Source organism: Psammomys obesus, unplaced genomic scaffold (genome assembly GCF_907164565.1).
Source record: "Psammomys obesus unplaced genomic scaffold, mPsaObe1.curated_primary_1811, whole genome shotgun sequence".
In the NCBI taxonomy this organism is placed as follows: domain Eukaryota; kingdom Metazoa; phylum Chordata; class Mammalia; order Rodentia; family Muridae; genus Psammomys; species Psammomys obesus.
Genome location: NW_026590905.1, coordinates 3,656,038 through 3,672,973, shown reverse-complemented (window position 1 = coordinate 3,672,973; position 16,936 = coordinate 3,656,038). Strand labels below are relative to the sequence as shown.

The 16,936-nt window shown below is 48.3% G+C and overlaps 1 protein-coding gene across 2 annotated transcripts in view; it reads left to right on the top strand.

Moving 5' to 3' along the window:
- Positions 1 to 16,936, top strand: part of Tspan9 (tetraspanin 9) — a 185,983-nt gene that overhangs the window by 79,249 nt on the left and 89,798 nt on the right. The window lies entirely within an intron of this gene.

The window sequence follows — 16,936 nt, the reverse complement described above, 5'->3', positions numbered from 1 at the left end:
AGAGAGAGAGAGAGAGAGAGAGAGAGAGAGAGAGAGAGAGAGAGAGAACACACAGAAAGATACAGAGAGATACAGAGACAGAGAGACACACATACATACACAGAGACACACATAGAGAGACACAGATAGAGAGAATGAAAATATGAATGAATGAACAATGGATTAGCCAAAAGCTCTTTGGGTAAAGTGAGACACTGTGAATTCTAGTTCTGGTTCAGAATCTAATTAGTTTGGTGTCCATGTAAATTCCTTCACCTTCCTTTTTGATGCTGTAACATAGTGCCTGAGCTAATCAACCAAAGAAGGGAAAGGGTTTATTTTGGCGCACAGCTTTGAATGTTTCACTCCATAGTTAGTTGGCCTGCTGTTCTTGGGGGTCTTAGCAAGACAGAATACCATAGTGGTAACACGCTACATGTCTTCCTGAGGGAGATGTGAACACGTGTGTTAACCTCACATAGGGAATCAATGACAGGGTACAAATCTCTACTCCAACCAAGTCTGGCTTGGAGAGCCACTGGGCTTATGAGTTTACTTACAGGAGTGTGGGTGATAACCTCTCAGAAGATTTGTCCATGGAGTCCCTCTGCCCCCAGATGACTTTCCAGCTCCTGTATACTCTAACACTGTGCAATACCACGTGCACCTGGGCCTTGGCTTGTTTTGTTTTCAGGTGAGGGTCTGATGGCTCTCCTTCTCCCTCCCACAAGGAAATATTAATAGACACTTGAGAGCCTCTTAAGGGTCTCCATGGCATCTCTGCCTGGTTGTGGGCTCCCTCTGCCCTCTTTTTTTTTTTTTTTAAACTTTTTTATTTTTTATTAATTACACTTTATTCATTTTGTATCCCCCCATAAGCCCCTCCCTCCTCCCCTGCTGATCCCACCCTCCCTCCCATTTTTGCATACATGCCCCTCCCCAAGTCCACTGATAGGGGAGGTTCTCCTCTCCTTTCTGATCTTAGTCTATCAGTTCTCATCAAAAGTGGCTGTATTGTCCTCTTCTGTGGCCTGGTAAGGCTGCTCCCCCCTCAGGGGGAGGTGATCAAAGAGCAGGCCAATCAGATTATGTCAGAGGCAGTCCCTCTTCCCATTATTATGTAACCCACTTGGACACTGAACTGCCATGGGCTACATCTGTGTAGGGGCAGAACCACATCTTAAAAACAAAAAACAAATATGCTTAGAGCAAACAATGGAGTACTATTCAGCCTTAAAAAGGCAATCCTGACACTACAACATGAATCGCCCTGGTGAATATATTTTTTTTATTATTAATTACACTTTATTCATTTTGTATCCCCCCATAAGTCCCTCCCTCCTCCCCTGCCGATCCCACCCTTCCCTCTGCCCTCTTATTGGTTATTTTTCTTGTTGCTTGGTCCAATACCTGGCAAGAAGCAATTGGGGGGGAGTGTTATTTTGTCACGGTTTGAGGATATCATTGAGGTGAAGGTGCAGTGAAAGGCCACTTTGGGCAGAAGGAGTGCAGCTGGGATGCAGCTGCTTCCGACCTTGGCTGGATAGGAAGAAGAGCACAGGCTATAAAACCCCAGCGGCTTCCCCAGTGATCCACTTCCTCCAGTGAGGGAAAGGTGGTTCCACCTTCCAAAACAGCCCCACCAGCTGTGGATCAGGTGTTCAAACAACCGAGCCTGCAGAGGGCGTGTCACACCCAAACCATCATACATACTGCTTATGCCCCCAAGTGAGTGTGGCAGTAGACTGAGTTCTAAGGAATCTGGTGTCTTGAGCTAGGGTGAGGTGGGGTATCCTGAGCCCATCTCCTTTTTCTAGCTGCTCGACCTTGAACAAGTCCATTTACTCCTCAGATTCCACATCCATCATTGGGAATAATAATGCCTGTCTCGTAGAGTTGCTGTGAGAATTGAGTGAGGCAGAAGAACAGCTGGGAAATAGAAGGTACTCAAAAAATGTCACTTAGATCTGAATTTCTCCCCCATTCATCTCATTTATGGTGTTTGCAAGGAATATTCCAGAGCATTTTGACACATCCTCACTGGTTCATGCCAAATCTCAATATTTTTCTTCCTTTATTTATGGAGACAAACTTTTCAATATCCCCAGTTTTCTGTCTGCTTCTAGCGTCTTTGTATTGGTCCCTTCTCTCTCTGCATGTATTCATAGGGACCCCAAGAGCAGTTTTTATGAGAAAACATGAAGAAGCAACCATTTCTCTCTCCCCTTGTTATCAAAGGCACAATGCTGAGAACACGCCCTGATTTGATGAATTGTGAGGCATAGTGGAGAGGCCACCCAGCTGGCTCCCTGGCGAGGTGGGCGTGGTCTTAGGCAAGTCATGTGGCTTTTGGCATCAAGATACCTCCTGTAGCAGGAGACACCCCATAGATGGGGATCTTAGGGGTACTGAGCGTGATGACACGAACCCCTAAGTGGGGCAGAGGGCAGTGGCACATGCTAGGAAGCAGCCAGGCAAAGCTTTAAGTTTCTCTGTCACAACGTGGTCTTCGGGGAAGGAGACCCTCACTCGGCGGCAGTCCCTAAGGTCTGTTCATTAACAAAGTTCTTTGACTCATAAAATCATGGGCTCCGTGTTCCCACTGCCGGAGCAACTGGTACATGTCTCAGTGTATTGGAAGGCATGTGTGTGCTCTCCTGGCCCAATCAATCAGGTTCATCCTACTCTGCGACTATGCTCCAGTCCCAGCCACCACCTTCATCCCCTGTGTGGACTGCTGTAGCACCTTCCTGAGTGCAGCCGATACCTTGCCAGACCTTTCTGCCACCTGCTCTACCCACCCCAAATCCCCCTTTCTTCCCTCTTTTCACTTTCTTGATAAACCATCACAACTTTTCTTAAATCTTCATTGTGTGCTCAATTCAGAATATAAGCTGTACGAGGGTGAGTTGTCTGGCTTGATTCTGGCTTTGTGTGTTGCTATAAGCCTAGTAACTAGGTCATGTACTTACTTGGCAATCTTTAGAAACTGTTTGACTTAAATTAAGTCTGGGAATGACTGTCCAGCCCTTTGTCACCTTTATCTGATGTCAGCACCAGCTGCCTGAGGACCCTGAGATTCTGGGTGTTTATTAGCTGTGGGCTTGCCTACCCTCTCAGATCTCTCTCACCTTTTCTGATTGGTAGGTAGTTATATGTCCCTGTGTGTACTTGTAAAAGATCTAGTAGAGAAGATAGTTGAAGACTTGGCTTTGCCTTGTTAACCGACCCTCTTGCCCAGTGCGGATCCAAGATACAAAGCCGTCCCTCAGTATCCACAGGAGGGTTGGTTCTGGGACCACCCCCTTTTAGAGGCCCAAATCCATAGTCTTTCAAGTCTCTTATGTAAAATGGCGTAGTTAGTATTTGCATATAACTGCGCATATTCTCCTGCATACCTCTCTAGGTTACTTAGGGAGGCAATGCAATGCAAATGCAAATGCTATGCAAATAACCGTTACGCTATATTGTCTAGGGAATAATGACAAGAGCAAAAGCCTGCACGTGTCAGAACAGATGTCATTTTTTTTTTCTGACTTTTCAAATAGTCCTGATCTGAGATTGGTCGAATGCATGGGTGCAGAAGCTGTGAGCTCAGAGGACAGCCTTTAGTACTAATAGGAGATATCCAGTGAATTCAGTATTTGCTTATTTGCTGGCAAACATTTTAGCAACTTTTCATTGACAAATTCAGCCTTAGAAGTGCTCTGGCTTTTGGAAGGCGTGTCTTCTGGGCCACGGGATGCTGTCTGCAGGGGTAGGGAAGGTGCAAGTGTGACCTGCGTTGAGACTCTGGAAGTGTCAGCTTGCAGAGTGGTCACTGTCCCTAAGGCATAAGGAGTACACCTACTTCTCTAAATTCCCATGGAGGGTCAAAGCGGCTCCTTGAGATTCTAAAATACGCCTCACAGTCCTGATGGTGTCAGGTAGCTAGTTTATGGGTCCCGTCCTGGTTGTGATAACTCAGGCTAAGCTGGATAATAAACGAAAGTGGGACAGAGCTGCAGGATAAATATTGCTACAGGGCATCTCCAGTGGCACAAATCACGGGGAAAATATCTCCCAGGCTTTTCATTTCTCCTCTTCCTCCCTGGCCCTCTGGTAGCAGCCTGCAAAGCAGGATCCATCCATCACAACAGAGCTGCTGCCCCCAGCCCAGCCTCTGCTTTCAGCATACTGCTGCGGAAGGCAGGATGCAGATAGCTCCCATTGCAGGCTCAGCTCTGCCTTTCCCCTCAGCTCCAGCGCTAACCTGCAGAGCCCAGGTGGTGTGTGGAGCCAGCCTCCCCTCTGTGTCCTTTTCTAGCTGTGGATGTCACCTGGCTTTGCAGCGTGCGTTCTTCTTCTCCAGAACCAGAGGGCATAATAATCGGTGGTTCTTGATCCGCTCTGAGTGTTCTGGTACCCCGGAAACCAAAACAGTATGCTGAACCCACCCTAGTATTCAGATTCTGCACCAAGAGGCACCTGCCCTGGGGGCCTCCTGATAGTCCAGCTGACAGCCACTGTCCGCAGGGCCTGAAGACTGAGGTGGGCTGTGGGTTAGTTATGTTGGGGAGACAGGTGGATTCCTGTGTACTACCCCTGTAACTGATCCATCAGCACTGTCACATAGGGAGGCGTTGCTCAGCTTTGGGAGCATGCTGGCTTTGTAATCAGTGTCAGCTCGGGTATTGATGGCACCCATGGGGAAGACAAAGCTGTCTCAGGCTTGTAGCATGGAAAGGTAACTAACCGAGAGGCAGGCGGGTTCATTAACCAAGAGGACGAGAGGGTCTCATCCTGCGGCACCTCCTGTCTCAGAAACCTGGTAGGCACGCTCCAGCCCTGCTGACCCTATGCCCATTTCGGCTTTCTAGCCCACTTCTCCAATGCAGGTGCTCTAGTCTCTTCCCTGAATATTAGAAGCTACCTAACTAGTCCTTTGTCCTCCCAACACTGAGACTACCCACTGACCTGGTTATCTGGCTTCTAGTCCCTTGCCATCCTTCAGAGAAGCTGGGCTCACTGACCTGGTTATTCTGACTAGTTCTTTGCCATTCTGCAGAGTAGCCATATTCACCGGCCTGATTATCCCAACTAGTCCTTTGCCACCTGATAGCGTGGCTGTACCAGCTGACCTGGTTCCCCTGGCCTGCTGTGTGGACCATGCTCACTGCCCCAGGGTTCGACAGTTCCCCTCCCTGTGGCCCTCATCAATTGCCTTTGCCAGCCATGCTACTCCTCTTGTGCTTTTGTGGATCTGTCGCCAACCTAGGATCTCCGTTTTACACCCCGGGGGGCATTTTGTTCTCTGTGGGGGACAGATATAAAGTGCCGGTCCTATCTAGAGCTATGGTACGTGGTCTAGAGCAATGGCCTCTGGGATGGAAGAAGTCACACCCTCTCCGGCCCTTATTGATACTGCAGCATTTATCACCTTCTTGTGTGGTTTAAAATATTCATCTCTTAAGCCAGATTGGGAATTATACACTTTTAAATTAGCTCTCAGGAGACAGAGGCAGGCAGATCTCTGTGATTTCAAGGTCAGCTGTGTAGAGAGACATTATCTTAAAACAACAAGAACGTTGGTTTCGTTAATTTTTTTTTTTCCACACTGAAAGTTCCACCTTATGAGCTAGGGAGAAGCCTCAGGGGTTAAGAGTGCTGGCTGCTCTTCCAGAGGACCGGGGTTCAATTCCCAGCACCCACATGATAGCTAACAACTGACTATAACTCTAGTTCTAGGTGATCTGGCACCCTCACACAGGCACATACAGGCAAAACACCAATGCACATAAAATGAAAATAAATTAAAGAAAGAAAGAAAGTTCTCCTTAAGGGCTGGAGAGATGGCTCAGTGGTTGAGAACATTTACTGCTTTTGCAGAGGACCTGTGTTCATAGCCGGTACCCACATGACAGCTCACAACTGTCTGTTAACTCTAGGATCTGATGCCTGCTTCTGGTTCTGTGGACACCAGGCGCTCATGGGTGCATACGCTTATGGGCAGACAAAACATCCATATATATGCTTGAAATAAAAATGAATAAATCTTTAAAATAAAGTTTCTCCTTAGATTTTAAGTTCTTAAATGGAGCCCATATGCCAAGTTCAAGGATCGTCAGACCTTAATTTCTGTTGAATGAATGGGGCATGGACCAGGGAAGCAAGAAGAAATTGTGTGTGTGTGTGTGTGTGTGTGTGTGTCATGATGACCCTGGAGAGGTTCTTCCCCCACACAGGACCTCATTTTTCCCTCATTTGTTCAGAGGGGTTAGTGTCTGAGTGATTTCAGGTTGCCTTCAGTTTCTGACATCCCGTATTTCTGAAGAGCAGTGAGGAGATGGCAGTGTCCGTTGTCCTGAGATTAAATGTTGTCTCTGTTACGGGACCAGCTCACCCTCCCAGTTACTCTCCTGTAGTTTCCATGTGTGGATAGTGCCTCTTGTTTTGGTATAGTATAGAAGGTCGCCTCCTTCACTGGTACCTCCTTGTTTTCTGAGTAAGTAGCCAGGAGGATTCCACAGGCTTTTGCCACCAGCTTTGTCTCTTGTGGTGTGATGGGTTGGAACAAGCCTCTGACTTAGCCTGTGTTCTGTGACTATGGCTCTTGAGAGATAAACCTGGTGTGCTACTTGTGATGTATTGAGGAACCTAGAAGCAGGGATGATGGCAGAATTGGAAGCGGTTAAATCGGTCTTCCTTGGTCTTGATCATGGAGGCACTGGGGTATCTGATGATTGGTCATACATGGCTGAGACAGATAGACAGGAAAAACCAGGATGTGGCACCCAGGCCATGTGCAGCTGGAGAAGGTATGGGACCAGGCTCCACTGAGGCCAGGAAGAGAGCCTGGACACCGGAAGCCAGACTCCTTGCTTCCTGTCAGTCTGGGCTCCTTTTACTTAGCATTTAGTACATTGAAAGCCTTAGACTGTCTGCCTGTGCCTATGGAAGCCAAGACAGAAGTCAAGGAGCCTTTAGTAAAAGGTCCTGGCTTTGGGGCAATGTGCCCCAGAAGGAGTTTCTCTCTAGTGCAGGAGTGCTCAGCATTTTCAGCGCCTCATTTTGCAGCCTCAGTTTCTCCTTCTGTCCTTTTCTGTCCTGCTCCATCGTGGACTGTGTGACTGGCATTATAACGCTGCAGTGAGAGTTGCTTTCTGAATAGAAGGGTACTTAATACCAAACCCAGGACTGAGTAGGTATGGGAGGCTCTTGCAGAAGTGTTGTGAAAAACAGCATTGATTTTGACCTTTTTGGAATCTGTGTTAAGCAGAGCCATGCTAGTGCCCAGGCTGCACCCTGCTGCATTCTTTTTGGGAAACATGCGCTACCCATCTGAGCCAGAGAGGTCTGAAGAGCCATGGCCATGGGGTTTGGCCCACTCTCTCCTAGTCTTGAACAGTTTTCACTTGCTCCTTCAGTTTTTTTCATTCATTCCGATCATCTGTCATTTTGTCAGCTATACACTATGTTAGACTCTGGGATCCTAAGATGGATGAGGATAACCCCTGGTTTCTTTAATGTTAGGGTGAGGACTCACAGCATTGTGCAGAGCGAGAGCCTTAATTTTGGGGTGCTCAGAGAGCAGAGGAGAACATGTGCACCTGGACTGAAGAAGACCATGGCTCCAGAGAGAACCAAGTGACTTGGAAAGGGTGTGTGTTCCTTACAGGGAACAGTACGTGCAAAGGCCTGAGGAAGCATGCCCTTCCTGCCATGAAGCGGCAGCTGGCATGTACCAGGCATCACCTGTGTTACCTGCATTTTAGTGGATGCCAGGGCATTCTAACGTGCCACACCTGTCGTTTCCTGTAGCACCTGTGGTCTTAGAGGACGTCTGTTAGTGCCTTCTGATTAGTTTGAATGTTCTGTTTCTTGGTCCAAGCACAGTGAAAAGGTTGGTTAGAAGAAGGCTCGATAGTCGGATGACTTCTCTGTCACTGAGATTTCTGTCCCTACCATTTGGTGTCTGAGGCTCCATTCTAGGACAAAGATACCTTAACCCAGGGTAGAGAAAGCCCTGAGAGAAGCTTGAACTAAATATCCAGGAAGTACCGAATAGCAGCCCCCTCCCCATCATTTCACTGAGATTTGGGTACTCTTGGGCTCTCCTAGCCTGCCCTGTCCTATTTGACATGGTGCACGCCGGAGCCGGTGAGGTCCTCTGGAGGGTGGGGAGTATTGGGAAAGTGGCCAACATTTGGGTAAAGAGAACCCTGGATAGGAGGGGCCACACAGGAGATGTAAGAGGCCTCCTGAGAGCTACTGAGCAAGAGATGGGGCAGGGTGTGGGACTGTAAGGGAGGAAGAAGCCACGTTCTTACCAGTGTGGGGAAACCTTGTTTAAAACAAGTGTGAAGTCTCGAGGTGTTTATATTTTTAATTTCTATGGCTTCCACTGGCCCCAAGTTTTTGATAGCTAAGAAAGAAAGTGGGGCTAGGGAGGTATCTCAGGGTAGAGCACTTGTCTGCAGGGTGTGAGGTCTTGGGTTCTAATCCTGGTACCATACTACCACAAAACCTGAACAACAAAAACAAGAACAAAAATAAAAAAGGTTGTGAAATTTCTCACTACCTGAAATGTAGACAGTTTGCCTACAAGGGTACAACAGACCAGAGGCTGCAGATATGGACATGTTTTCCTGGAAATGTGACTCCTGGTATTTCTTCCTCTGGAAGGCATGGTGTCTGCCAGGGGTCTTGGGGCAGATTGTGAGCTCCATTTGGCTCCTCTGTCTGGGGCCTTGCATTTGATTTGGCTTCCCTTCCACAGGCAGCTCAGTGCTGATGTATTCCTTTTTCTCGCTGATCTTTTGCTCCCTACATGCTTTGTGTATTTTTTTTTTCCATCTGCATTTCTGTCTTCAGCATAACAGGTGAGCCACAGAGATGGAGATTTTTGACCCCCGGGTCTGACCCTTTCAAGACTCAGTATAGTCACTAGCTCATTCCTCAAAGCTTAGGTGCAGTTCTCACATAGTTTGAGACACTTCGAAAGCGACACTTAGAAGGAGCTGTGTCCAGGCTGAGGGTACAGGGAGGACTCTGCCCTGCTCCCATCTGCTTGTGACACTGTGCTTGGAGGGTGTGCTGAGCTTGTGGGTAGGGGCAAGTGTTCTTTCTGGATTCACTGCAGAGGATCTGGTGGACAGTTGTGGAGATGTGCGGTGGCTCCCACCTGCCTATTTCCATGGTCCCCATCACACAGAGAGATCTGGTTGCTCGCCCTCTGATGTGGTTTTTCCTGGGAGGATGGAGGAATGAGAGTTATTCCATAGCTTTTTATGCAGAGGAATGTGTGATTTGAACAATGCTGAGCTTGGAATGCCCTGGATTCCTCTGATGACGCTGGCATTAGACAGGACCCGTCAGGATCTTGAAATAGGCTGTGGGAGCCTGGGGAGATCCGATTGTTTGTGGCAACCCCCAAAACCATCATCCTGCCTCATCCTGGAACCAGGGATGCCACAGACAGGAAGGCACCTCCCAAAGTCCTCTAGGAAGGAAGGGACTGTGAACAGCCATGCAGGGTAAATTGGACACCCTGACACTTGGCCGTATGTACCCCAGGTGGGGCAAGCTAAGCCGGCCTAGGGTTGTAGCTAACACCTGCTTGGGTCACCTGTTCCTGTCTTTAACGGTGCCCCTCCACTGGCTTCCTGTTGCATTCGAAGCCTGTTCTTCTCTTCTGCCCTGAATAAAACAAGAGGTGAGGCCATCGTCCTCCAGCGTGGAGCCTTGCGACTCAGGAGGGTATGATGTTTCCCTTCTGTTTTGGAGACCCAGTGGGAGGTTCTGTCTGCTATGCACAGATGAGGCAGGCAGCTGAAAGGAATTCGTAACGGATAAAATATTGGCTCAATTTGGAATTGGTTTTCTGTAATCTAATAGATCACAAAGGTGTAGTTCTGTGCCGAGCTCACGTCATAGGTTTTTAAAAGCCAACTTTGATTTGTTTCAGCAATCAAGCGATGAATCCATGAATGAAGAGTCCGGGTTATATATTGTGCATTGGAGAGCTGGGGCCCTGCAGAAAAGTACCCAGAGTGTAGATTCCTAGCCGGAGTCTGCAGCTGCCACTGGGTCAGATGGCCTAGGGACACCTTTCCTCTTCTTCTCGTGGTGTGCCTAACTTTTTGGCATCCATTAAACTCATTGCCATCTCTGAGAGTGAATCCCCAGGTATTTCCTGCAGCTGGTTCAGGCTTCCTGGCCAGGTGTGGCCCTGCAGGAGGCAACCGGCTCAGAATTTAATGTCGGGAAAGTACATGCTCCAGTGGGCCATCAACCCACATTCACAGAGACTCTTGTGGGCGATCTGTGCCTCTACAGAAGTGCAGGGGCTACTTCCCTAACTCTGTGATTTGTCACACACATGCACACACGCGTGCTCACTCAGCTATGATGAAAAATGTCTCATGAAGTAATTATTTAATTTTTAAAATTATTATTAATTATTATTATTAGCGTGTGCACGCTCATGCTTGTGCAAACACGCACGTGCTAGAGCACAAGCCTGGAGGTCAGAGGACAACATTATGAAGCCAGCTTTCACTATTTACCTTAAACAGGTTCTCAGCATCAAATTCGAGGCTTGTGTGGCAAGAGCCTTTACCCACAGAGCCATCTCACTAGCTCCTCATGGAATGATTTCTTTATCTTTGCTGCATGAATATGGTCTCTCTCCTCCCCTCCCTTTCCCTTCCCTCCCTCTCACTGCTTCAGTGCCAGAAATGAGGATCCTGTGGGCACAGATGCCAGGATCCAGATCCATGTATTTGTTCTTTTTCTCAAAAAATTCTCTGCTGACCCAGTCAACTCATTTCATAGCCCCTGAATGGGTCACAACCTGTGGTTTGAAAAGCACTGATATTGGGGTTGCTACAGATTAGAGCAAATGGAGACAATTAACATATGAATCCATCTGGGGTACAGCACGGGCCAGGTCAGTGTAACCCATGTTCTTTAATTCTTGACATTGGGTTTCCCATCTTTGTTGTCATTGGTGCTTTCAGAATGACTGCCTGTCAGCCACGTGTCTTCTAGCAAGGACCCTCTTATCCGTGTCTTCACACCGGGCCTTAAGTCAAACGTGGCTCTTTCCCAGGGTTAATTGAGGGTTATCATTTATAAAATTATAATCAGAGCCCTGATTTGTGATTTCACTAATTCAACAACATTCATTGAGAATGGTGAGAGCTTTTAGGGTCCAGCAGATCAGCACACCGAATAAATCAGCAGATTCATGTTTGGGAGTTAGGGGCTCATAGAACCCACAATGCCCTGCCCTCAAGGAGCTTGGTTTGAAGAGGGGGCACAAGGAGCACAGAGGCAGTGCAACATGAAAGGTGCCATCACCTAGCCCAGCTGGAAGGAACTCAGAAAGGGAGGAATCAAGCAAGGAGGAGGTGAATTTTGAGTTCAGTCTTGAAGCTCACACAGGAGTTTGAGTGGAAGGACTTGTCAGGCTGTGGGAATGTACTCAAGGTTCTCTGAGTTTGGAATGAAAGCAACGATTTTTAAGTTGAAGCAACCTGGGACTAAATTTATCTCAGAAATACAGTTGCAAAGGATTGTGTAGTAGAAGGCGATGAGGAAGTGGGGAGGGACTTGGGGGAGGGCAGGCAGGGCATTTGATAATCTCCAGATGAGTTCAGGAACATGGTGGGAATGGTGGTCAGGGAGAGGGTGAGGGTCGAGTCTAGGCTTGGGGGTTGCTCAGATGTGCAAGCACAGAGGTAAGGGCGCAGAGTCTGAGGTCACTCTGGGTTTCCAGTTAGGTAACTGTTGATGCTCTTTTTAACGAAGGGAAGTGGACTCGTTGTTGAGACCCATTGGAGGATTTCTGTGGGACATAGGGCTGGATATCTCCTTCTGTTCAATGGCCTGGGGTAGGGCTTCTGGACAGGTTGGCTTCCTAGCTGGCCATGTGCTCATGAACTGTGTGGCTTAGGGTAAGCTACCTAAGCTTTCTCTTCTCTGCAAAATGCTTATTGTATAGGTGGCTTTGTAGGGATGGAGATGATGTTTCAGTGGTCTGGACTGAGAGGAAGACCCAGGTTTCAAGTCTCAATTCTGCCCCAGAATTGCATTAGCCCTTGGATATGCTACTTCCATGCTCAGGGCTTCAGTTAACTTACTCAACTATGGAAGGCACCGGATTGGGTGATTTTTCACAGAGTTGAGTGCAAAATTTTTAAGTTCTTCTAAAACCAAGAGAAGGAGGTGTTTGCATACTGTATGATGGAGCTTAAGATGTTCACATTTGCACTGGAAACAGTATCCTCCACCTCAGGAGACATTATTGTCAGGAGAGCTCTGGCTCTATGGTGTCCTGGCTGTTTGGACTGTGTGTCTCTAGTGCACTGTAGAGCACGGTAAAGGCAGTGAATGTCAGCCTACAGAACACAGCACCCAGACCCAGACACCCCATAGACTATGGCCTTCTGCAATTGCAGATTCCAGAATTGAATATTCTGTGGACCTACTGTGTGCTAGATGCTTCACTCGGTATTGGAGTCACTACCTGGATCAGATGTGGGAGTTTGGGGCAGGCATTAGCAGAAGAGAGGTAGAGGATCTTTGAAAGGGTGGCCCAGGGTCTGTGGCTGCATGGTAGTGACCTCAAGAGAGAACCGTGAATGCTTGCTAGAGAAGGAATAGACTCTTAGCCAGTGATATCATCTTTCCAGTGAGAACCTGGTATGTTGAGGGTAATTGGCTTCTGGAAGGAAGACGTTCCATTAGGCAAACAGTGATAGAATTAAAAGAATCATTTTCCACACTATTTATTACCTATACCCATGCCTTGCACTGAATCAGGCACCATCTGCATGTAGATCACCTGCATGCTGTTAGGAATTTATTGTGAATTCAGATGAGGAAACTCTGCAAATTTTTAAGAGCAGGGATGTGATTGTTCATCACACACACCCTTCCTACATAGAAAGCGGAGGCAGGTGGGGCTCAATAAGACAGAGAGTGTAGTAGGAACTGAGGAGTGGCGTAGATAGTCCAGTAGAGTCAGAGCAGAGCATCCTTGCTGCTTCTGTGGATGTTCTCTGCCATTTCTGGAGAGGGCAGGGGAGGTTAAGCAAGTATACCATGAGCCCATTGCATCCTGGGACAGCTCAGCAGGGAGGCAGGCTTGACGGCCAACCTTGCCTGCAGGAAAACTGAAGCCCATAGGGGTGAAGTGACTTGTCCACAGGCAGTACCTAGACTCAGACCTGAGTCTTCTGGGCCCACCTCTTACACCCTTCCTGCTGCTTTCCAGAAACCGCCTCTCCAGAAACCCATCAATTCTATGATTTCACTTACACCCTCTCCTTGCCCCCACACATCTGTCCACCTGCCCCCTTGGCTGAATCTGTCAGGCTCCCCATGATGTCTGCCAGTGGCTAAGCTTAAATCAAGCCACAGCCTTAATCTAAGTTGACTGAATGGTTCATTTCCACAGTTTGGAAACCTGGGTGTCTTAGAGGTCCACAATAGGGCTTTGAAGTCTCTGTGGGGAGGGACTATGTGTGGAAAGGAGTGGACCAGGTTTTTGGCAAGTTGGAACTGGTAGAGAAGCTGTGGGATCTAGAGCCTTGGCCTCTGATCTGCCAGCCCCTCCTGCCCAAAGAAAGGGGTGCAGATGTGGAAAGTTAATTACTCAATTAATTCTAACAGCTCAGGCGGCTTTTGCTCAGGAGATGATTTGCTGATGGGATGCGGAAACTGCTCATTTGCTAATTCTAGTAACTGACAGAAGATGGAAGCCTTGGGGGATGGGAGGCAGGAATGTGGGAATCCAGTATACCCCAGGGTCCTTGGGCCATGCTACTCTTGAGTGTCAACTTCATTGTTGGCCTTAAGTGAAGGAGTCGCTTACCCACTTCTGCCTTTCTTCCTGTGATTTCCTGCTCCTTAGCATTTGCATTAAAATAGTTGGTTGGGTTACATCCGTCCATCCATCCATCCATCCATCCATTCATTTATCCATCCATCCACCCATCATCCATCCACCCATCCACATATCCATCATTCCATCCATCCATCCATCCATCCATCCAACCATCCATCCATCCATCCATCCATCCATATATACATGCTTACTGGGTAGTACACATGAGGGTGTGGTACCCAGGTGTGGTTGCCCGAAGCTGACAGTCCACCTGTAGTCATTGTACCCTCTTGGGATGTTTAGGCAATCAGTTACTTAGGGGTAGTGCAGGAGGAGCTGTGTGTTGTAACCACAAGAAGATCTTTAATTGAGCCATCAGCCCTAGGAACCTCCATGCCAAGGGACAATGGACTGATTGAAGCTGAGAATTGGGGTAGGTTGGTAGAGAACCTAGTGGAATTATGTTATCATCTCTGGGGCCTGAATGGCAAGGATGGAGCTGAATTAAAGGCAGAAGGAGGAGAATCAAAAGTGGCATGGCTATCAATAGATGATGTTTGAGATCAGGTTGAAAGCTGGGCATATTTTGGGTACCATGTTTATTCCCTTTGCTGAACTTTGCCAGGGGTTGGAGTGCATGCAAAAGTCAAGGCAGAGCCCTAACATGGTTCTCTGGTGAGCTAGATGGGTGGGGGTGGGGATGGCACATTGACCAAGAGGTGAGGCTGAGCCGAGTGACTTTGGCAGACATGACCCTTTTCAAGATGGGAGACGTTGTTGTTGTTATTATTATTATTGTTGTTGTTGTTGTTGCTGTTGTTATTATTAGCTATTTTTCTCATTGTGGTGATACAGTACCTGAAAGAAACAACACAAGGAAGCCCATCATGTCAGGGAAAGCTTGGCAGCAGGAGGGGTTAAGGCTGGGGCAGGAATGTGGGGTGGCCAGTTACATAATGTCCTCAGTCAGGAAGTAGAGAGGTGGGCCTGGAATCAGACATGGCCCCCGTGTCTCCCATCTAGGCGCCATCTCCCAAAGGCTCTGCAGTCTCCAAAACCACTACCACCAGCTGAGAATCAATTGTTCAAGACCATGAGTCCTTGGAGGACTTTGCGTACCCAAGCCATGATGGGGTGTTAACTTTAGAGGCTGACAGAGGTTGAGGTTGCTTTGGTCCTATGTGCAAACCCCTTCAGAGGAGAGATTGATGGGTAACAGTGAGAAACTCCTGCCCATGCATTTGTAGCATCATCTGTAGCTAGAGAATGTTTTCTAGTGGCGGTGGCACATGTGTAGGGAGAGGAAGAGCCAGTTAGAGCCGGTCGACAGCCTTCTAAGCAACAACCCTTCAATGGCAGCACATTTCAGAATCCCCTGGAAAGTCAGAGTGGCTGTGTCAGGGTCCAGCCTCCAGATATTCCAACTTAGGAGGAGCAGCATGGGCCAGGAATTTGCATGCTACTTATGACTCTCAGGTTCTAAAAAAAAAAAAGGTGGCTTGGGAACCACACTTGGAGAAACTGCTTAGAAAGCACTCTGCTTGTGGAGAGCGTTGGAGCTGGACTCTGAGAAAGTGGGTACTGACTAGTAGGTGACTGGCAAGTCTTTTTGACTGGGAATGTCAGTGTCTGCTGCTGTTACCTCCTGAAGGTCATGCCGGTAGACTCCCTCTGACCAACATACATTCTCCCATATGCATAGCTGTTGTCATGGCTCATAAAACGTTAACAGATATGTTTAGAAGAGTTCATCCGGATACGTTGAAACCAAGGGAAGGGAGAATACAAGGACTGTCCCCTCAGTCCAGAAACTGAGTCTATTTCTTTAAGGTGTGGGTGGCTGATTTCTGGCTTGAGGTAGACGGTGACAGGGAGCCAGGGCCCAGAGCTCCCTAATTACAGCACCTGCTGGCTAGCTCTTCCCCTCTTGCTGGTGCTGATGCTGCTTAAACTGAGCAATTAAGAGTTGTAGGATGCTGCTGGTGGCCTCAGGCCTGTGTGACCTGTCCTGCCCTGGGTGATTTTGCTGATGTCCTGTAGTGTAAGGTCCAAAATGCCTGCTTTCTCCATCCTTTTCTCAAGCCAATCACTTGGATATGTTTTGGTGGTATACAGTTTGGAATGTGGCCCCCATGTACTACAGAAGGATGGTGTCATTGGATTTGTGCAGAGTTCCATGAAGGGCATGGTTTTGTCACTAAGTTCCATTGGTTCCTTGGTTCTGTGGTCTTTCTTCATTGGCTTTAGGATGTATTTGGATGTAACCAATACTTCTTTGCTGAGTGTGGCATTATCACCATGGTGGGGGAGGGTGGGGAGTCGTTCTCAGATAGCACAGAACTCATCTCTTGGGGCTGTCTTGTTTTATCTGATTCTTGTTGTCAGGACAAGGGAAATTGGTGCTGTGCTAGCGTTCTCTTCCTTGGAATTTCTGTGGATTTGCAGGGTGGGGCTATGAGTCCTTTTGCTGTGGAAACTGGGGTCACATTCAGAAATGGAATCTGGGTGTGCCCAAGGCAGCCCTGACTCACGGTCCTATGACCTGTAGGTTGGAAGGTATGGCCTGGGGGTTTCTGGTCTCTGTACGGAGGGCTGGTATAAGGGGATGGGTGACCAGTCTCTCTGTAACTCCCAAGTTAGCCCTGTCTGAGCAAGCTTCTCTGTCTCCTACCCGGGCTGGCCGCCTGCTGTGGCTACGTGCTACAGCTGGGCCTGCAGAACTTAAAAATAGCAGTATGAGCTGTCCGCCTTGCATGTGGGGAGCCTGCCCGAGGCATGATGGGGCAGCCGCTTGGCCCTAACCACTGGGGTAGAGAGCATTTTAGGGGTCTCTCCTTGGCTCAGAGTAGGGAATGGGGGTTGAAGTGGCTGGACGCATGTAACTGGCGCCCCGGGGTGCGCTGGGTTTGTCTTTCCTGAACCTTTTAAGGAACATCCGAACTCTGACCTCATGTCTCCCACTGTAGCTCAGAGGCCTACAGTCTTGGCATCCTGTTTGGCCTTCTCCCCAGTGCTTTCTGCTGCTCAGGGTTAGCCATGTAAGGCCCCATTACAGCCTAAGTGAAGAGGGCAAGTGAGGTACAG